The sequence below is a fragment of the Marmota monax genome, unplaced genomic scaffold (genome assembly GCF_021218885.2).
Source record: "Marmota monax isolate L192 unplaced genomic scaffold, Marmota_monax_Labrador192_F-V1.1 WCK01_AAM20220418_F8-fsc00016, whole genome shotgun sequence".
In the NCBI taxonomy this organism is placed as follows: domain Eukaryota; kingdom Metazoa; phylum Chordata; class Mammalia; order Rodentia; family Sciuridae; genus Marmota; species Marmota monax.
The window spans coordinates 20,593,301-20,617,256 of NW_026695209.1; positions in this window are offsets into that span (position 1 = coordinate 20,593,301).

The window sequence follows — 23,956 nt, forward strand, 5'->3', positions numbered from 1 at the left end:
GTCCATATTAAATTTAGTTAAGTTGAAATCTAGTTGCATTAGAAGGTTTTTTTATGTTTTAGGTTAAAAATAAAATATTTGGTTTTATTCTGTTGATTTTGACATACAAATCATTCACTGGAAGATTGTAATCAATAAAAATTATAATGAAGAAGGTGTTTTGTTTACCTGTTCTTTTCTGTAGTAGCATTTTTACAGGGAAATGAGGATTCAAAGAGTAGCTTTAAGAAACAGATTTTAATTTGAAATAAACAAATCCCTGTTCAATTTGCAATTTGTTAATGGATTTACAAAAGCAAGACATGTCAAAATAGTCTCTCCCTCATACTGTGAATTTTGTTTATGCAAAAAGAAAAATGAGGGCTGAGTCTGTACCTCAGTGGCAAAGCACATGCATAGCATGAGTGAGGCACTGGGTTTGATCCTTAGCACCATATAAAAATACACAAATAAAGGCATTCTGCCTATCTACAACTATAAAAAAATTAAAAGAGAAAAGGGAAAAATGATGGTTGTTTATCATAGTCAATTATAACAAGCACATGATTGTCCAGTCTGGATAGGTAAATTGCAATAATGTACATTTTCAAGATTGAAAGGAACCTTAGCCTTCATGTGGCCACAGAAAGAAGTTCATGCAGAATAAAGTATAATCATTTCTGGCCAATATAATAAAAAGCAATCAATATTTACTCCTGATTTTTTTTCTATCCTTTTATTAAAAAAATTATACTTTTATTTCAGAAATTTTCTGTTCCTGTTCCAATATCTTAACTGAGACTATTCCAATGTACCCTCTCTAGTGCTTCCTCTGCTTCAGAAAGTCACATCTCAGTAAACCATGGCTCCAAAATCCCTGTCTTAGGCTTGATTTTGGTATAACACGACTAAGAAAAGAGATGAGATTAGTTTTCACCATCATCATTCAATATTTGAAAGATATTCAAATGGGAATATTTTATAGACCACTCAAACAACTTTTGAAATTCAGTGAATGTGTTTTTGACAGAAAGGTAATGATTGAGTCATAGGCATAGATAAATTCTTATGAAGAAGAGAAACAATGAGAGGAAACAATAACCCAGGGCTTGGTTTCAATTAAATAAAATACAGAAGAGGATGAGCTGGCAAAGATGCTCAAAGGGCCTGGGGAAATTAATAGAGTGACTTCAAATGAAGAGAAAACTTCAGTGAAGCAAAGTACACTGTAGTTAAGTGCTCCCAGGAGCAAAGACAAATAATGAGTAAAATTTTTTTTATATATTTGAGATGTGAAATTGCTTTTACTAGAATGATGAGTTTCCGAAGCTGCAATGAGTTGGATCTATAGGTAGAAAATTCAGTGGACAATCTATTTACATGGAGGATTCAAAGAACCTATATTCATTTGTTAGATTCAAAAGAATTTTTTTATATTTGATCCTCAGACACTAAACAAAATGTTTTAGACATTTGTATTTAGACATTTAATGGATAGTCTAACCTGAAAAAATTCAAGGATTTTACTTTGCATTTTGTCACAAAATCATATAATGTACTTAAACCAATACGAAGTAAATATGAAAAATAGATCTTTTGTATGCAGGGTTTTATCTTAGGCCAAATCTTATGCCATAAACTCAAGTAAGCATCTATTACCTTGTGTCTAAACTGATATAAAATTAAAATCCTTTATTTGAATAAAGGTAACATGGAAATAAAGTAGACATTATCACTAATCATAAATATTATGACTACAATTAAGGAAAACTATAGTCTATTTTTTGAGAACATATACTAAGATGTTGGATTGATTGGACATGATAACTCTTCACTCCTTATCGTCTTTGCAATCCAAAGTAAATTATTTTCTCTAGCTATAAAATAGTTTTTAAATCTGAAAACTGGGTATAATTATAAAAATTGTATCATGGCATTGGCAGAAAATTAAGCTAATCCATGTAAGCACTTAAACATAATTGGTTATGATGGTTATTAAATACTTATTTTACATACCACCCTTAAGTATAATCTCACATCTTTTTTAACCACTCCTTAAATACTTACTAGTTGCTAAAGTTGAAGGACTTTAGATGACTCACTAATGACCATAGCTCATAAAAAAAAGAAAAAGAAAAAAGAAAGAAAGGTGCAAATCCAAAAATTAGCTTTTCTGTGTACTGTATTAGTGGCCTAGAAGTCAACAGCTTTTCTCTTCTTCTCTCTGGGGGTCAATTACGGGTTTTAATCATGCATAGGAAATTTGCAGACATTCGAAATCAAGGGCATAAAAACTACCCAAGTATATCCCTGAATTAATTTGTTAACGTGACTTTCAGCCTTCATTCTCTCTGAAAACAGATTCTTGAGAAATTACTAATGTGTATTGTCTCTTTATTCTTGTTATTTACAAATATTTATGAAACAAAAAAGTAAGATAGGATTCACTTTATAGGCTTTGAAGAAACAAACTGCTGGAGGCTGCTGGAGAAGATAGACTTGCATCTGTGGTGTAATAGCATATTGCATGAGGAAAAACACTGAAAATGATCTGATCTCTACTATTATGTTCTGCCTGTTCCACTTGCTAAGTCCTGCTCTTTGTTATTTTGAACCTTGCTCCACTTTTATCCTTTACCATTCCACTCCACATTGCTTTTTTTTTCTTCATTAATAAGAGAAGTCAATGATTTAGGAAAGACCCTGATACATATTTGTTTTATTTCATTTCCATAATGTCCCTATAAGGTGGTGTGGTTCTAATTTTATACAGGAGGTATGCAAATTACCCATAAGTAGGAGACCTAATAATCAAAGTTAAAAAAAAAAAAAAACATTCTTCCCTCAATCCTATGTTTTCCAACAGATTAGAATAGATTTTTGTTGGGGATGATGGTGCACACCATAATCCCAGCGTCTCATGAGGGTCTGAGGCAGGGATATCACAAGTTCAAAGCCAACCTCAGCAACTTAGTGAGACCCTGTTTCCAAATAAAAAATAAAATGGGTTGCAGATATAGCTCAGTAGTTAATGTGCCCTTGGGTTCAATACCTGGTACAAAAAAAAAAAACCTACAAAAAACAATCAAACAAAAAAAAATATGTGCGTGTATGTATATATTTTTTCTTTTCTACCGGCTTAATGTTTTCAACATTATTTTTTGACATGACAGGGAATCAGACACATGTTTGGGGCATCATAACTCAAGCTATAGGAATTGGCAATAAAGCTAATTACCAAAGTGGCTTAATTTGTTCTCTAACAGTAGGCAAAACATTAACTCAGAGAAATGGTTATTAGTCAGAACTTTCAACACTTTGGCATATAGGTGAGAAATTAGAGATGAGGAAGCCTCCTAATTAAAAGTCCAGTTTTTGTCTGGAGGTAGTAAATGGTATCCAGAATGAACCATTGTCTCAACACAAGAGGATGCTTTTATTAGAAAACTGTGGTTAGATATGCATACGGTATGTGGAAACAAGATTTAAAAATAATGATGTAATAAGTGGGTGAAAGTGTTAATATCTTATCTTGTATTGTATATTGAGTTATTTATTGCTATGTTCAAGGCTTTGAATAAGAGTCATATTTAATAAAGGTAAGAGAAAATAATAAATATCCATATAAATAAGGAAAATTATATTTTACACACAGTATATATTTAAAACCCAATGAATTTTATGGTTAAAAATTGCACAGAATTGGGCTGGGGATATAGGTCTTGTGCTTGCCTCACATGCACAAGACCCCGGGTTCAATTCCCAGCACCACACACACACACACACACACACACACACACATGCACAAAATTATTAACTTAAATTGGAATTATTTATAAATATTAGAAAATCATTAAGACTGAAATTTTCATTAAAAATCCAAGTCATCTAACACAATGATGCAGAGAAATTTATTGAATTTGAAAATCACTACTCATGCCTTTTGCAATTCCTTGCAACCATCTTATTTTAATATTTTTCACACCTTTTACCATTTTTTAAATCAGTCATTTTATTTTCCTATAATAATGTTATAAACTAAAATATGAAGTTAAGTGATCTTAAACAAGTATACTAATAAAATGAAAATTTTGACCTTAGTTATACAGCACTTATAATTACTGATGGTCAAATTAGTTTTTATTGCTAGTAATCATTTATAAAATAGACTATTCAAAAGTAGAAGTATGAAAATTATATTTTTAAGTAAACTTATGGTATTTTTTAGGTAAGCTAACAGCATATTTTAATTGGGAAGGTGACAGAATCTTAAACATATTTAAATGATTTGCAAAGATTCTTTTAGCTAAAGAGATGAGAATATGCAAAAATAAGAACAGGCAGTTTTTCAATGAATAATAAATAGATATATGTTTGCAAATAAACAGGATCAACATGGGTGAGCCTAAAATGCAGAGTTTTGTATGCAGAATGGATTTCCCAGGAGAGGCTGGGAAGATAACAATCCAATTAAGCTGTTACTATATGTAAATGAGAAACTGTAATTTAAGTAACCACCATAAGGATGAAATCCAAAAGCAAACTAGTGTATATCTTGTTTTGTTCCAAACAAGTCAAATTATATGTTGTCAAAGGAGGAGGTAAGCTTCAGGTGATCAGGAGCTAAAGGGAATTGGTTAGTAAAATATAGTTGATGATGGATGGCTTTTGAGTGTTAGCAGAAAGCCATATCATCACTTCACAATTAAAAATTCATTAAACTTTGGAGGCCAGGATAACATTTAGTAAATAGAAGCAGCATGTGAGAAATTTGAATGAGTATAAGGGCTTAATAGAATAATCAGTGCTCAAACTAGTATACCTCAAAATAGCACTTCATAAATATTCATGCATTTGATAGTTATATCACTAACTACATAACAAAACTATGAGTCTTACTATAAATATTTTTAATATTATGCCATTTATTTCAATTATGGTCTACAGTATTAGTTAAAGCAAAATATTCTCCTGAAATGGAAAGAATATTCAAGTTTAAATTCTTTCTCTTCTAGAGAGATATTTTTAGGGTCCACCAAATAGATATGTCCTCTTCTAAACTCTCAAACCATGTTATTTATAACTTATGACACACTCGTATATAGTGAACCCATGGGGCCTACATTCTTATGTACTTTGGTAAATGGACGTTACCCATTTCCCTCCTTTTCATCTTCTCTCCTGTCTTCATGTTTTTATTAATACTCATTCTGGGTTTATTTAAGTTAGTGCCAACAAGTCTAAGAAAAAAAAAAGTATCTACTTGCATTTCTCATTTATTTCTTTGTTTTGCCACTACAGACATGTGCATACATCTTGTGTTTTTGCACAATTTTGTAATCAAAGAAATATAATTTTAAATAATGATATTTCTTATAATCCTACTGGACAAACTTTGATCAAATAAGCACATTGTAATCTTAAAACTTGCCTTTTAAAATTAAAACCAAAAAGGGGGAATCTAGTCTCTCTCATATTAACAATGCTTTAAATACCTTTTTATTTACAATTAATGTACTTGATGTGCAATGCAAAGTTAATATTCACAATTGGTTGTCTGCTTTGGATAAACATTTTATTCCCAAACAGTCATTGCTAAAAATTTATGTAAAATATAGGGTTCAAGACCCAGTATGACAAGACCCTATGCCTCTGATCACATGGGGGAAAGGATAGACTGCTATGCTTACACCAACAGGTCCTGTTTAGACTCCAGCTTAATGCATGATATCTATCAATTTTGAATGGACTTCAGGGACTTTACAATCCGCTTTCCACTTCCCAAGTTTTGTTTGATCCTGGATGAGGAGAGTTCCACCAAACAAGAGGACAGTGATCACTCTCCTCAGAAGAGAGGAAACATTAAAGGAGGACAGCTAAGAAACTTTAAAAAGGATCCCAAGCTACGAGACTTCCAGTTACTTGAGGGGATATAAATCATTAACAGCCTCAGCTTAGTAGCTGTTGACTCAATGGGGTTAAAAAGTACTCTGGAAAACTTAGTTTCTGCTTTGTTTGCTAAACTCACAGAAAACTCTGTAAATGTTTTACTCTTTATGATAATGTTATTCTGCTGTTGTACCCCAGTAGTGGGAAACTTAGTTCAGTCAGACTCCTGGACTTCTAGAATCCATTATAATACCTAGGTTCGCTTGGCTGAAATTGTTATACACCTGTTATGTGGTACCCATTGTTGTCTTACCAGACTGTGTTCTTACCATCTTTGTAGGATTTAATGGGCCACCATCCTGCACAATGTATTCATAGAGGTCTGTTCCCCTTGATGAAAACAGTGATGATTCAGTAAATCTTTTCTCTAAGGCAGAATTTGATACTTTGACGTTTTCCTTAGTGGTTTCCCTGGACTAGCTGTCAGGGCTTAAAAAATCACAATGAAGCTGACCTGTGTTATGGTAAAAAGTATTAATCATACCTCTATAGCCATTAATATGCTTAATGAAGAACAAAAACAACACCGTCAAACCGTTCTTGACAATCAGGCTGCTATTGATTATCTGTTGTTCTTGCATCATAAAGGATGTCAGGAGTTTAATAATATGTGTCCCCTCAATTTAAGTGATAACAGTAATTCTATTTCAAGGGAGTTAGATTACCTTAAAGATATTATTAATAAGGTCCAACAAGATGATGGAGGTTTAGACTTGTTGGATTGACTAATTTTGTGGTTACTCAATTTCATCTGGGTCGAACAATTATTCATAGGTGGATGTTCACTGCTACTGGGATTGTTATGTTGCACTGGCTGTTGTCAATGCCTGCCCTTGCCAGCATTAAGAAGTAAACAGATATTATTCATCCAGAAGACCTCAGAAAACAAACAAACAAACAAAGCGGGACTGTAAGTATTCTGACAGTGGAAATAGACAGTGGGGGCATTCCCCAGGTGAGCAAACTCCTGGAGAATAAGCAGAGCCCTGATTCCCATGATTGGAATGCCCAGCCGTTTCCTCCTGAGATAATGAGACAACAATGCAGGCAATATCTGATTTCCATGGATATGCATTGGTAGGTAGGAGCCCCATATTACTTCTAGCTTGGATCTTATCTCAGTTAGCTAGGACTTAGGGTAAAGTAATACTAATTAGAATATAATCTTGGTAACGGGAGGTATATGTTCTTTGAGTTAATAAATTCCCAGGCAGACAGGAGCAGACCCTTATGCACTTCTTCTTCCCCATTTCACTTCACTCCTCTCCACTCCTGCTGTCTGTCTGCTTGCACTTTTTTATGTCTGTGTCTGTTCCTTGTGTGCCTTATCACAGGTATTCCTCCACAGGTGTTACTTTACAATAAAGTTAGGCTGTGTCTCATTCAACAACCATAAAACCATTGCAACTCAGAAAACTAAACACCAGTCTTTTGAACGTAATATTTTAAAGTTTTGAACATATGCATGAGTGAACAATTAATCTCAGAGAAAAGAATGACACATTTGAAACACACTTTTTCTCTCCTTTGTTCTAGACTTTGAGAAGCAAACCTGGAGATATATATGCCAAATAGAGACTTCAATTATAATTTTTTGTTCTCCACAGAATGTTCAAAAACATTTCAATTTGTTACTTACATTTGATGCTCAAGATACTTAATATTAAACACAAATTTATGTTCTCTCTGGAAAAATCAAACTATTGACAACACTGGCCCCACATTCCATAAGAAAATAATGTGTTGTCTACGAGTTCAGGTTACACCTTTTAAAGAGAACATGTGTTTGTTAGTCCAGTAGCTCATTTCTCTAATTTATCTTAACATTTCATATTGAATTTTTGCTACAGTTTTTATTTCTAGAAGAACTAAAAGCACAGCTATGCAAAAATTCAGCAAAGATATATTTTATACAGTTTTACTTGTTTTAAAGATCACATAGGTGATTTTAAGAAGTAAGGTCATGTTTAAACCTCTTGGGAAAGAACTGGAGAAACAGCCACAAGCCAGAAAAGAATCAAGTGAGACTGTAAATTACTTAGGTGCTTTAATAAAGAAAACACATAATATTTCCATAAGTTTTCAGACATTAATTTACTGAACCATAGTGAGAAACAATCATTGAAGTTTATATCTTTATCTCAGAACCAACATTTTTGTGAGTCTACAAAAGTTGTAATAAATCATAATATTCCTGGTTTTAATAATAATGATTTTAATCACCCAATCACTAATCTGTTACCCATGCATGATAAGTGTATGTTTTTTAATGATAACTTTCAAATTTTTAGAAAGTTACCTGGAAGGTCTTCATTACAATTTTCATTTTAATTTCTTAAGTTTTTACTGTATTCCTTTAACAATGGTACTTTTTTTTTCAGATTCTCCAAATGGTTTTTATTTATCCCTCCCTTTCTATATCATTGATGTTACCCTGAAAAAAATATAGTACTATTACTCTTATTACTCACTAAGATAATCAACCTCCAATATAATTCTTGTTTTAATAATTTCTAATCATCATCAATGCAGTAATATGACTTCAGCTCTGCAGAAGTGCTAAAAAAAATTTTAACTAGCAATCTTTCATCACCCTGAAGGGGGAAGTGAATTCATGATACTTTGTGGGAAGTCATGTGACCTGTGGCCCTCAGTAGCTACTGAACCTTCATTACCTTACTATGTGGGAAAGAAAAACAAAATATCCTTTTTGTGGTCAACATTTACTCTAGGGGAAAAGGCTTGATGGATTTATTTTTTTTAAAAAAAAGGTTGTCTAAAGAAAGTGTGATAAAAAGTATTTTTAAGTAAATGTGTTTGTTCACTGGTAAATTCTCAAAAAAGAAAGATAGTTTACTCATAAAACAAACCCCAAATTAAAATAATAGCAGGCAAGTGATAATTATTCACTAGCTAGTAATTACATGAACCTTATTCACCATTGTGATATAGTGTTTTGTTGTTACTGGTAATAAGATCTAAACAAGAAAATTAAGCATTTGAACAGTTTATTTCAGACTTCATACAGATTCTTGTTCTCATCTGTTAATTCACTCTATTTGAAGAATTATGGACTTGAGAACCAAAACACCACCTGTGGTTTTGTTTTATTCCTAACACATCCCTCACTTGTGATTTTAAATACCACATCAAAGGGAGCCTCTTAAGGTGAATGTCCTCATTGTCATTCCAGAAAAATAATATGGTATTATCTCCTAGTGATGTGGTTCACATCTATAATACTGCTAAACCAAACATATCCCTTTATTTTTTCTTTCTCAGTCTTAAATGCTTAGCAGGGAGATAGAGCAAGTGCTTCATATCTGATTGACTTATGTTCTGTATTTTCAAGAAATGCAATTTAATTAACCATGGGCATTCTTCATTTGTGCTTTACATTATGTCCACCTATCTCACTGAATATTTCCAAGTGTAATCATAATCTCTTAGATAATTATTAATGGGGAATTTTTCCTAAATAGAAAATTCTTATCTTTAACTTGAGTGTTTATTAAATGCCTACAGATTTTCAAGTGTATCTTATAATACAAAATGTGAACTTTTTCTGATTTCAAAAAATATTAAGATTAATAAATACCATCATCATTATTATAATTTGAATGTGTGTCCAAAGTGTCCTGGTTTGGAAACTTAATCTCCAGTGCAAGAGTAGTGACAGGTGAGACTGTGAGGAAGTGATCAGGAGTGCAGAGCCTCAGGAATGGATTAATGCTGTTATCATAGGAATGGGTAGTTTTCTTAGGTGTGTGTTCTGGATAATAGGATGTGTTTGGCTCCCTTCCCTTCTCTTTCTCTTTCATGCTCTCTTGCCCTTTGGCCTTTGCCATGAGATGACACAGCACAAAGCCTGCTGTCAAAGGTTGGACCCATAATCTTGGACTTCCCAGTCTCTTGATCTTTAAGAAATAAATCTCTGCTTCCTTTCCTTTTTGTTTTCTCATATATATATATATATATATATGAGAAAGGTATTGCACCCAGGGGCATTTAACCACTGAGCCACATACCCAGCAATTTTTATATTTTATTTTGAGACAGGGTCTCTCTAAATTGCTGAAGCTGTCTTTGAACTTGATATTATCCTATCTCAGCCTCCTAAATAACTGGGATTACAGGCATGTGCCACTGCCTCCAACTCAATTTCTGCTTTTGATAAATAAATTAGTCTCAAGTACTGTGTTATTTTACCCTAAAGTAAATGAAATATATATATAAATATTTATATATATGATATATACATATATTTATATATATACACATTACATATTTATATATGTAAACATGTACATATATAAATATATAACATATACATATATAAATATATAATGAACTACTTCACACTCTATGTCCTAACTATATTTTCTACCATAATTAAAATTCGCATATAAGATTGTACCAAAATGGGCTTAAAGGTTAAAAAAAAAAACCTAAGTAAATATTTTTAATATTAGACAGTAAGAAGTATTTTTTACATTAATTTAAATTTAAATGGAAACCAAGTTCAATTCTATGACAAGCACCTTAATTATTATTAGCTAGGATACCTTGAGTTAACCAGTAGTTCAAGTGCCCAAATGTTACCATTCCCTTTAAAAATCATAATTAATAATTTTCTTTTTAAGTTCTCTATCCTTCTACTCAACATCATATAGTTTTAGATCTTTAAAAAAGCAATTAAAATAGAAATTACAGTTAATATTTATATATCATTAGGATTATGCATTTTAACTATTTGTGTATAGGAAATAGAAATCCAGCAGTATTACTGTTATGAATAATTATTTACAGTGTTAGAGTTGTGAATAACTAAATATAAAATCTGGCTCAATTTTTTGAAAGTTAAATTAAGAACCAAATTCTTCCTCCATATTTCTTCTCAACTTAAAATATTTGGTTCCTTACAGAACCCCTGATTTTATATTTTTTTCCAATCAAAATCTAAAGAGATTCATTTTTTTTCTATAGAAATAATATAGGCAGGTTATAATGGAAAATAATTTAAAAAGTTGTGATGAAATCAATGAAAGGAATCCCTTAATTAAATTTTATTAGTGGCTCTTTAAAATTTTATTAGAATATTAAGCACAGATTGTTTAAAAATATTTAATTGACTTGAAAACCAAGCAGATTGTTTCAACTTTTTCTTTAAGAAAAGATACATCATTTTTAGTATAATTTTATTATTCCAAAATACATAGGGACCATTACTTCTCACAAATAATAAATAGTTGAAAACTTCATGTGCAACCTATAAAATATTATGATACAGTAAAATATTTACTACAATGATAATATGATTTTTAGATACTCTTACTGTGTCATTCTCAATATTTAAAAGAAAAACTAAATTTTTAAAGTCCTCACTGAAGGATAAGCAATATTTTTGCAAAAACACACATGGCAAATTAAAATGTTGATTTATTTTACAGAAATAAAAGGTAAAGATCAAACTTATTTCAGATATACAAAATATAATGAATTGATCCAGTACAGTTATAGAAAATGATAAAATTGGCTACTATTTGATAACTTTTGTGCTGTTCAAAACCAAAATTCTAAAAAAATTTGGAAAGGAAATATAGAATAACATCTACAGTAAATACATTCATACTGTGCAAGAGTAATTCACTGGTTTTAATCCACTCATTTTTTGCTACATGATTTTACTATTATTTAAAACCAATATACTCTCAGTGAATTCATGTGCCTATATTTGCATAAATAATTTTGGGCAAAATACACATATATTCAAATTAATAACACTTACACTTGCCTCCAAAGATTATTTTATAAGTAAGTTTAAATGCATAAAATAATAAAAATTGAGCTTCTGTAAATTACAATTTAGATGCTATCTCACATTTATCCTAATGTATTGAAACTGTAATTGAAAGTAATTGAACTTCCAATACAAAATAAATAAAGTTGCTGAACTAAAAGGAAATTAACATTGATTGCAGTTGGAGTAAACTGAACAGATTTGGTAGTTCTGATTTATTAAGGTGGCAACTAGTCCTAAATCCATTAACATAAAGATTTAATTAAAATGTGAATCTTAGCAACAAAAACAACAACAACAAAAAAAAACACCATAAAAGTATGCTTTTATTTTGATGATGAAAATCAATATGAAACTTGCAAGACTAGCACAGTCAAATTAATGTCAGCAAATAAAGGAAAATTTATCATAAAATTAAAAGTTGATAGATCATGACAAATATTTAAAAAAAAACTAAATGATACCTATGTTAATATTTATTTAGCCTTCATATATAAAACTTAATACTTTGAGCCATATTGCAAAATTTCTTGAAAGACTAATGAAAAATGCAGACATCATTTGCTTAATTAGTCAACCCAGCATCTTGATATAACATTTACCCAGTTAATGCAAAGAAAAAAGGAATATATGCAGGGTATCCTAACATTTCTAGCAAAAAGGATGCCTATTTAGCTGAACCAATTTATACCAGCCTCCATATCACTCCAACATACAAGAAAGTTTTGTTGCAGTCGTATTTCATAGCCCTCTATTAATAAGTCATTCCACTAAAAAGATCATTAGGCAAACAAGAATGCCATCTGCTTTAATTCTATAAGTCAATTCTATTTTATGACTCAAGTGTTTACAAGACAAATTTAGTTCAAATTAATTAGTTTTATAGGTGAGAAGTATATTCAGTCTGTTACTGTATTCCATGATATAATTTTTAAGGAATTAATCACTCATTTAAACTTCACTGCTTCCAACCTGAATAAAACCATTGAGGCTGTCACTGATAGTAATTCTGACTGAATTTACAATTGACCAGGATAATCCTTCTTTGAAATACATATTTTGAATTATCTAGATTGATGAAACCCAAGTGAAATCAATGGATGGAATTAAAGATATTACTCATGTATTACCCAAGCTGCTTAAGACCAATGAAACTGTAACTTTTGGCTAGAATACTGTTCATGCCCACATTTTAATTGTAACTGCATCTGACAATCTTTCTACTGCTATTCTTCCTATTAATTCCTACTTTCTTCCTATTCTACATTGTTCTCTTCTTACTCCTAATACTACTACTGATGCTCTTCATTTTAATACTATTGTTGCTGTTAGTTTTAATACAACTAACATATGTCACTTCATTCTTGACATCTGTATCTATGTAGATTATATTAAAGTTTGGTTTGATTATTACTTGCTGACTGGTTTTTGATTATTTATATTAACCAATATAAGGACAAAGTTCATTCTCTTAACTGATATTTGGCAGAATCCCTTATCATATTGGAATAATCTATTTTTCTAGAGTTTTATTTATTTATTTTGTCTACTTCTTTAGAAGTATTGGTATTAGATGAGAACAGATACATTCTCAATTAAGAAGACTATGTATAGATTGTAATTTAATTAGGATCAATATCATGTGGTGGAGAGGACAACATGATGATTAAAATATTCAAAATTTAATTATTTTGTTTAGAAATATGTTATTCATAATCAAAACATAATTAGTACCCAAGATTAAAACAGGAACTATATAAAAAGAAAAGTATAATACAACAAATAAAATGTAAGCAGTAAAGACTGGGCGTATGAGATTTCAGAAGATAGGGTGAACTCTACCAGATATTGGGTAGAGGCCATTCATGTTAAGTGAAGAAGTTGTCCACATTTTTACCCATGTACTGACACTTTCTTTAACACCAATTTTAAAAATGGTGAACTAATCAATCTAGTGGAGGAAATCTCAAGGCAAAACAGCATTCATGAGTTGGCATGAATATTGCTGGTGTTTTGTTATTTTTTTTTTATTAGTTGCTCATGACAATACAATGATCTTGACATATCATACATTTGAATCAAATGGGGTATGAATTCTCATTTTTCCAAGTGTACAAGTTGCAGAATCACCAATGTGATTTTGCTGGTGGTTTTTAGCCAAGATTATTGTGAAAATCAAAAGCAGAAAGTACAGCATAAAGATTTCAAAAACCTGCAATTTGGCAAAAAATATCCATGTAAAACTGGGGCCAAGGAAAGCATTGTAGCTGAAAATACTAAATCCATTAAAGAAATCCTAAGTACTTTACACAGAAACAATAGAAAAAAATGATTTGAAGGCATCTCTGTAATCTGCAAGATTACACCAATTTCAGGCTCAAGGGTGTAAAAGAAAAAAAAATCCTTTGAGAACATGTGGGGCAATCCTGCTTGCATAGCATCCTAGGAAGTTGTTTCACCATGCTAAGCCATGTAGAGACTCAGGGACCAGCACCCTCCTAGCCTTAGGAGACCTAGTAACTTCTCAAGAAGGTGTCAGATATTGGCATTAGCTATGTTGTGCTTGCTCTATAGGAATGCAGTATACTGGAGTTAGGGGATCATGGCAGCTTTCACCAAGATTACAGAAGAAAGCCTGGGAGAGCAGGCAAAGAGTACCAGTATCATAATCCCTTCAGGCAGCCCCTGAGAGGGAGATGCAGGAATATGTAGGAAGGAAGCCAGAGTTGTAATGGAGACACCCAAGATTAAAAGATCAGCAATGTGGAATGTCTGCCATGGAAATGTGCAGAAATCAAGCAGAAACAAGATAAGAAAGAGGCCATCTGGGTTGCAATCATCAAAGCCATGGAATGGAGCTACATAAAACTTTGGAGAGAACATCACAATCCTATGTGCCCAGATTCTGGATGTAATGCTACAGTACTTGCTCGTTTAGCTGCATTTTGGTCTTGTGTTCATTCCATTCCTTTTTTCTATGTCCTTATTTCTCCCTTCCGAAATGGAAATGTTTTCTGTGCCAGTATATATTTAATGTATGTCACTTGCTTTTGATCTTTATAGGGCTAACAGTCAAAAATTTGCCTTGAGTCTTAGATAAGATTATGGACTTGGACTTTTGGGTAATGTTGGAATTGTTAGGACTATGGGGAGGGACTACTGGAAAGAAACTAAATATATTTGGCATTGAGAGCTGGGCATGAGCTCTTAGGGGTTAGGGGTATAAGGTTATGATTTGGATATGAGGTGTCCCCCAATAGCTAATGTATGAAATAACACAATAATATTTATAAGAAAATGATCAGATTATAAAAGTTGTAGCATTATCAGAGGATTGCATTTGAATGGTTTAAATGGCTGTTGACTTTTGGAAGGTAGGGTGTGTCTTTACTGGAGGCATGTCTTTGGGATTTATATTTTTTCCCTGGTGAAGGTGAAGCTCTCTTTGCTTCCTGGCTGTCATGAACTGAGCCCCCTTCTGCCATAATGATCTGTATCGCCTCAGGCTTACAGCTATGTATGGAGTTGGCTGACCATGGAATGAACCTCTGAATCTGAGAGCCAAAATAAACTTTTTTTTTAAAAAAAATTCTTCTTGTCAGAGTGATGTAAAGCTGGCCAATACAATGCTTATTCTTAATAAAAAAGAATATTGAGATAGTGCGTGAAAATAATATCATAAGGATAATCAAGTAAATTATGGGTACTTGAAATCTTTGTTTTTAACCTAATATATGGTATATTATGTGCAGAACAAAACAATATTATATTTTTCATATGTTTGTTAAGGGAAATTTCCTATTGGCAAAGCAGTCACAGAAATCTTTTGACCAATACAATGTTTATTCTTTGTATGATACCTCCTTCAAAGAGATCTTTCCTGTTGGATCTTGATAAAAGAACACCTTCATTCCCATTATTCTGTCTTATGTTCTACTGTCATGTTCTTTGAGTTTGTACCACAATTGTTATTTTTATTTATTTATTTCTTGTTTGAGACCGTTTTCTTTTTTTCTTTTGCTTAATTTTTATTATCTATGCCTCACCGGATTACTGTTTTTGGCAAGAGCCCTGTAACATGTGAACTCTGTTCGTGCTGCATTCTAACTATTAGAACTGTGTCTTCAGTAACAGACATTCACTAAATACTGTGGAGTGAATGACTGAACAGGTGCCTTATTTGAAAGTTTGAGAAGCAACAACCCTGAGGCAGCTTTCTACCAATTAATCCAAGAATCAGATTTATAATGTGGTATAGATTTTCTTGGTTCACATGTAGTTCTTAGTGTCTTCTTTGTCCTTCAGAGGTCTTGTTTAAAGAGAATATGTGGGGTTTCTATTAATCATGACATTATACAATGAACCAAATGTGGTAAAATAAACTGAAATTTAGTCTAAACTGAAATAATATAATTAAAACCAGTAGTATATTGAAAATTACTTTTGAAGATTGGAAGATATACATAAGCATTTTTTTTTAAAAAAACTTAATCTCCAATATAATAAATGAAACATCAAAACATGGCTTTTTGGTAGCAATTGACACTATCAATTAGAGCATCTACTCAAGGAACAAATAGGTTTATACATACCTTGAAGAATGATGTTGAGGAACAGGCAGCAATTGTTTGCCTCTCTGGTCTTTAGAGATTATTTTTGTATTTTTTATTATTTTTTAAATTCTGTATATCAAGGACCACATATGTACATTAATAGACATGGGAAAGTATCATGCATAAGTGTCCTCCTTGTTACAAGGTAGGAGGTTGAATGTGTGAGTAATAAAGCAATCCTGCTGGGAGGATCTGTTGAGAGGATGATATCCTCAAATGTCATTTGATAGCCCAACTGGAAAGTCACTGCAGATCAGGCTAAGCTATAAAGCAAATCTCAGCCCCAAGGTTTGAGAAAGTAGATAAATTAAAAAAAAAATAATATGACTCCCCACAAAAACAAACAGAAGGCATAGTGTCCATGAAAAAAAAAGTAATTTCAAATATTAACTCTTAAATTTGAGAAAAGAATGTAGATTTTTATAGGATATTGATATAGTAGGGGCTGGGGTTGTGGCTCAGCGGTAAAGCACTTGCCTGGTATGTGTGAGGCCCTGGGTTTGACTCTCAGCACCACATAATAAATAAAGAAATAATATAAAACTATTGTGTTCATCTTTAAAAAAGAAAAAAAAAATATTGAGATAGTAAAAATAATATTATAAGGATAATCAAATAAATTATGGGTACCTGAAATCTTTGTTTTTAAATTAGTGCAGTATATTACATGCAAAACAAAACTGTATCATATTTCTCATATGTTCATTAAGGAAAATTTCTCATTGGCAAAGCAGTCACGGAAATTTTTTGAGGAAATATTTGTATCAATTTGTTATTGCTGCCATAACACATTTCCAAAAATTCAGTTACCTGAACCAGCACAAATTTATGATTTTGTTGCTTTGGAGATCAGAAGTCTAAAGGATGGATCCGCAAGGCTCCATTCCTTCTGGAGCATTGGTAGGTGAAGTTGCTGCCTTCCTTTATCTACCTCTAGAGGTCGCTTGTATTCCTGGATCTGTGATTCATTCCTCTACCCTCAAAACTAGCTTTTTCTTCCCTCTGGCATCTGCTTCCATTTCCTTACCTTCTCTCTCTGTCTCAATAAGAATCATTGTGAATTTAAATTTGGCCAGAGGCTGCCTCCATACCATGAATCTATACATACTGGACTGCAGCCTAATTTAGAAATATAGCTAATAACTGAGCTGGGGATAATCATCAACAGGTGGTTTTCTTCCAATCACAGAGAGCCAAAAAACATATTACACTGTATAAAAATAATGCAGATAACTCACATCATGACCAAATGAAGCAAATCCTTAGCCACAGACAATCAGGCAATCTATCTACTTAGTTTCTGTGTCTGGCCTATAAAAGTTCACTGATCAAATTGCTCTGTGGAGCAGAAAGCTGACCTCTTACTTCAGGATTGATATTTTACTCAAATGATTTCTGCTAAATTGAATTTGTCAAATATTTTTTTTTAAATACTCTGATTACCTCAGACCTATATGTGTTACTAAGATTATCTCCCCATTTTAAGATATTTAATTTAATCACATCTGGACAGATCCTTGTACTACATAAAATAACATATTCACTGGTTGTAAGAATTTGCATGTGGGCATCCTTTGAGAGTTCTTACTCAGTCTACCATGATATATAAGCTGAAATCTGACGGAGGAAAAAAAGGAACCAGCCATGCGAAAACAGGAAAGACCTTGTTATAGTTTGGATTCCCTGGAAAAGAGATCTTCAGTTTGAGACTAGAAGGCAGGTCATTATGGGGAAGGTGATAACAAGAAGTTAAAGTGAGAGGAGAGAGAAAAAAAAAAACTTGATAAAGTGAAGGGTGAATAACCAGTAAAAAGTGTGTTACTGAACAAATATCAAGGTAAAAACTGACAATCTGGCTGAGGAATTTTGGGGTAGGAGTGTAGTAGGTTTCCAACAGGACACAGAGGCTTGGTTTAGTATGCTGATATGTTTTGGGGCTAACCAAACTTCCAAATTTCCGTAAACAGGCATTAGGTATAGCAGGAGACAACACAGAAGATGGGAAAGAATGCCTGATGTGGGGGCTGTTGGTTCTTCATATCTGTATTATGACCTCACAAGAGGTTTACTGTACCTATTTTGAAAAAATAACATCAGATATAGATGGCTAAGATAAAAATAACAATAACAGAATAATAACAATATTATTATTAATGATTAATTTTGTTAACAATAAAAAATATAAAGAAACAGAATGAAAACAGTTCTAGTTCTTGCAATATAGTATAATACTTGAAAATACATTGTTGAGTAGAATGAATCTGACCTAACATTCATAACTACATGTATGAATATAACCCAGTGAATCTCACCATCATGTACATCAACCAGACACTAAATATAGGGAAAAAATAACTAAAAAGTGAATAGATGAAATATCAGTAGAGTAGAGGTAAAGGAACAGATAATGGAAAGGAAATACTGTGTATGAAATTAGAGCAAATTATGTTCCCTGTTTTTATAATTATGTCAAAATGTATTCTAATGTTATGTGTAACTAAAAAAGAATAATATAAAAGGAAAATACATTGTTAAAAACAGAATAATAAAATGTTATAACGTGTTGCTGGTTGGAGCAAATGTTCAATATTGAAGAAAAAAAGAGCTAACATTGCATTGAGTTTAGTCTAAAATAGCTAGTCCTGCAGTGTATGATGAGTTGCAGATCTACATTACCGGCAAAAGACTTCAGAGATTCAGAAGAAGAAAAGTTTTCTAAGAAAGAGAAAAAAAGTATAAGCAAATAAAAATGTACAAACATGTATGTTAATCCATGATTTGCAATATTCTGTATGGGTAATATTATTTTGATTTTAAGGATGAAAGATATCCTAAATAGCTTGTCAATTGTAATTACTTGGTTCATTTATTCAATCATTCAAAATATTCATTAGATAGATGTTTAGCCTATGTTAGGCACTATTTCAGACAACGGTGTTCCAGCATTGAGTGGGAATAGTGAAAATGTGTAGCCCTGATACGTTTCCATACTTACATTACTAATACAATTAAAAAAAAATATCTCTGCATGTATTATAAAATATATCTATACATAACCCTTATAAATAATGAATATGATAAAGTAAGATTAATGACATAATCAAAGCATAATTTTATATTAGTTTCCCCTCACCCTTTGGAAATATGTTCAGTATAAAATGTTTCCTTTTTTTATATGGATAAAACTCTCTCAGGTATATGACAGATTTTGGTAGTTTTCTAAATAAACACATTGGGAGCTTCTCAGATTATAAACAAAATTTCATTTTTGTATTCAACATTTCTATCTTATTCAGTTGCAAATTTTTCCTCACCTGTAGAAATCACATTTAACCTCAGAACTGTACCAATATATCAGTGGGTACTGTATATCTTGCCTCTTCTGTAAATAAGGATTTGGGCAGTTTGAATCACACTCATTAACAAGGCCCAATCCTTTTATTTATTTATTTATTTATTTTTTAATTTTTTTTATTGGTTGTTCAAAACATTATAAAGCTCTTGACATATCATATTTCATACATTAGATTCAAGTTGGTTATGAACTCCCAATTTTACCCCAAATACAGATTGCAGAATCACATCGGTTACACATCCACATTTTTACATAATGCCCTATTAGTAACTGTTGTATTCTGCTACCTTTCCTATCCTCTACCATCCCCCCTCCCTCCCCTCCCATCTTCTCTCTCTACCCCATCCACTGTAATTCATATCTCTCCTTGTTTATTTTCCCATTCCCCTCACAACCTCTTATATGTAATTTTGTATAACAATGAGGGTCTCCCTCCATTACCATGCAATTTCCCTTTTCTCTCCCTTTCCATCCCACCTCATGTATCTGTTTAATGTTAATCTTTTCTTCCTGCTCTTCCTCCCTGCTCTGTTCTTAGTTGCTCTCATTATATCAAAGAAGACATTTGGTATTTGTTTTTTAGGGATTGGCTAGCTTCACTAAGCATAATCTGCTCTAGTGCCATCCATTTCCCTGCAAATTCTATGATTTTGTCATTTTTTAGTGCTGCGTAATACTCCATGGTATATAAATGCCACATTTTTTTTATCCATTCATCTATTGAAGGGCATCTGGGTTGGTTCCACAGTCTAGCAATTGTGAATTGTGCTGCTATGAACATCGATGTAGCAGTATCCCTGTAGTACGCTCTTTTAAGGTCTTCAGGGAAAAGTCCAAGAAGGGCAATAGCTGGGTCAAATGGTGGTTCCATTCCCAGCTTTCCCAGGAGTCTCCATACTGTTTTCCAGATTGGCCGCACCAGTTTGCAGTCTAATCCACAAAGCTACAACTATCTTATATTTGATAAAGGAGCTAAAAGCATGCAATGGAGGGAGGATAGCATCTTCAACAAATGGTGCTGGGAAAACTGGAAATCCATATGCAACAAAATGAAACTGAATCCCCTCCTCTCGCCATGCACAAAAGTTAACTCAAAGTGGATCAAGGAGCTAGATATCAAATCAGAGACTCTGCGTCTGATAGAAGAAAAAGTTGGCTCCGATCTACATATTGTAGGGTCGGGCTCCAAATTCCTTAATAGGACACCCATAGCACAAAAGTTGATAACAAAAATCAACAAATGGGACTTACTTAAACTGAAAAGTTTTCTCTCAGCAAGAGAAACAATAAAAGAGGTAAATAGGGAGCCTACATCATGGGAACAAATTTTTACTCCTCACACTTCAGATAGAGCCCTAATATCCAGAGTATACAAAGAACTCAAAAAATTAAACAATAAGAAAACAAATAACCCAATCAACAAATGGGCCAAAGACCTGAACAGACACTTCTCAGAGGAGGACATACAATCAATCAACAAGTACATGAAAAAATGCTCACCATCTCTAGCAGTCAGAGAAATGCAAATCAAAACCACCCTAAGATACCATCTCACTCCAGTAAGATTGGCAGCCATTATGAAGTCAAACAACAACAAGTGCTGGAGAGGATGTGGGGAAAAGGGTACTCTTGTACATTGCTGGTGGGACCCCAATCCTTTTAAACACATTGCTTCTCTCCTCTTTTATTCATTGGCAATAGTTTAGGACTCTCCCCGGTTTAAAACAGAGTGAAATAGAAACATCTAGCCTGCTAAGGACTGACCCCCACCCACACAAACACAGAGGTATAAACAGCTAGGCAGCTAAGCCTTCTTGACAAAACTATTTGGGACTTCACCTTTTTAATTGTTCAGTTGTCCTTCTCAGATATGTTTCAGAGCAGCTCCTGTAGAATTCTGATTGGTCTCTTTTCCTGTGGAAAAACTTAAAAAAAAAAGGAATTTAGTGGGGGAAACTATGACACATTGTATTGCAGTTATCCTTGAGGTCACAATTTATATATATAATATTTTTAAAACTAAAGTGTATCATCAAAAGGGTAATGGCACATTCTTCACCTGAAGCAAGAGTATGTTACAATAGTTATTAGCTTTTAGTTTTTATTATAACAATAAAATCAGACATGCAGTTGATACAGATGTTATGTGATAATAGATCCATCATCTGCATTTCAAACCTAGAACATGCAAATTTGAATCTAGTATTGTATTAATTAAAAGTACTGATAGGTCTTGCCAGAGTGCCTGCAAGGAGTCATGAATGAGAATGTTGAATGCATGCATTAAAAAAGAAACGTATTTTCATTGTGGCATATGTAATGATTGTATATTTCTGATTGTGCCCTTATGTTCCAAAGTTTTGCAGCCTTGAATTTCACATTAAATAAAAATATTCAACAAATGTTATGATACCTTAAAACAACCATGTTAGTACATTCTGTAAAGGGAAATAAAATTTATGGCAGATGTTGAACCTTTATTATTTTTCTGGCTAAAGGCAGAAAGTTTTGAAAAGTGAATCTAAATGTCCTCTTACTAAAAATAAAAGTACATGATGCAGGGAATATCTAAAGCCCCCCAAAGTTATAAAAAGATGCTGAAAATGGTCATCCACATGGTTTATTCAAATCAGCTTAAAGAGAATTGACCCCAAAAGATTTTGGCTTCAAGTGATCCCCCTCACTCTCAACATTTGTTTCCTCACTAGGACAAAGAGCAAATGCAATTCAACTGATAGCAACTGCTCTTTCTTCTTTCTAGTGGTGGCAGGAAATATTTAGAAATCTTGAGCCATTACCTACTCAGACTCTAGGCAAGTCATTCTTAACTTTCAATGCCCAATAAACCTTTTAAGGCCCTAGTAAATTACACCCATTCTCAATCTTCACCCCCTCCTTTAATTCACTGTTAAAATATCACTAAGTGGTTCTAAGATTTAGGAAAAGTTGAAAATATATTTATCAAAATAATATGGAAATTACACATACATACAATTTATATATATATTATAAAGACAACAATGTAAAGTATACCAAGGATAAGCCTCCAATTTTATATAAAAAAAATGTTAAATCTCATAATCCTGAAAAGTGGTTTAAATGATGATTTTAAATGAGTGTAAATTAAAAAGTAATAGGTTTCTATGTGATATGATGGCATATAATGAAAACTAATAATATTCTCTTTTATATGATCTGATTTTATATGATCATGATCAAGTTATTCTACATAGCAAAGACTTTCTATCTCATATATATATATATATATATATATATATATATATATGCAAATTCTGTTAAGTTGGCTAAGAGGATCCTGAATTTGAGAACAGAAAGGGAAGGGCTTTTCAGTAAAAGAAAGAAAAAAATATAATAAATAAATAAACAAGTGAACTATACATTCAGTCTTAAAATGTAATGCTATTTTAAGAGATTATTCAATTAAAAACTTCTATAATTGAAATAATTAGTTGAATATTGTGTTTGAATGTATATGTTATACATGTGTATGTTTGAAGCTAAATATGTTTTAGTGATTTTTAATAATTATACTATATACTTTCATTAATTATCACATTGTATTATAATCATAATTTATTTTCAGTGAATAAAATGGCTTTATACATAAGTATCATATAAAATCTATCAATTTCTACAATTGATGTAATGATAAATAAATACTGGTAATATACATTTTAAAGAATTTTGGTATTCTTAAAATAAGTAATCAAGTCATAGGTTTAACCTAAAATTAGTATAACATAGTGCTACCTTAATTTAGTTTTAGTGATTATGCAAAAATTAATTCATAAATTAGATAAATTATGTTCACATATATGAAGAATATTGTATTCTTATTTATTGCAAAATTTTAAAAACTTTGATTTTAAATTCATTTCAAAATACACATAATATATTTTTACATTACAATTTTAAATAATAATTACTATGACACATTTAATTTTTACTTATGGCATTATCTGCAATTTAAACTTTTTTCTAATTATGATGAGGACTTTTTTTCTATTAGTAGATCAACAACTATTTCTAAAAAAAAACTAATGTCATTTTCAATGTATTTACTATGGCAACAAACTAGTTATTATTTTTGTGTGATTTATTTTCAGCTGATATATAATTATTTCTAAAATAAGTATATATATATGCTCTTAACCTTTACTTTTCAAATTTGAAATTTTAAAGGATAATAGATCTAAATCACAGAGCATAAAAATCCTTGAAACCCTTTCTTTACTTTCA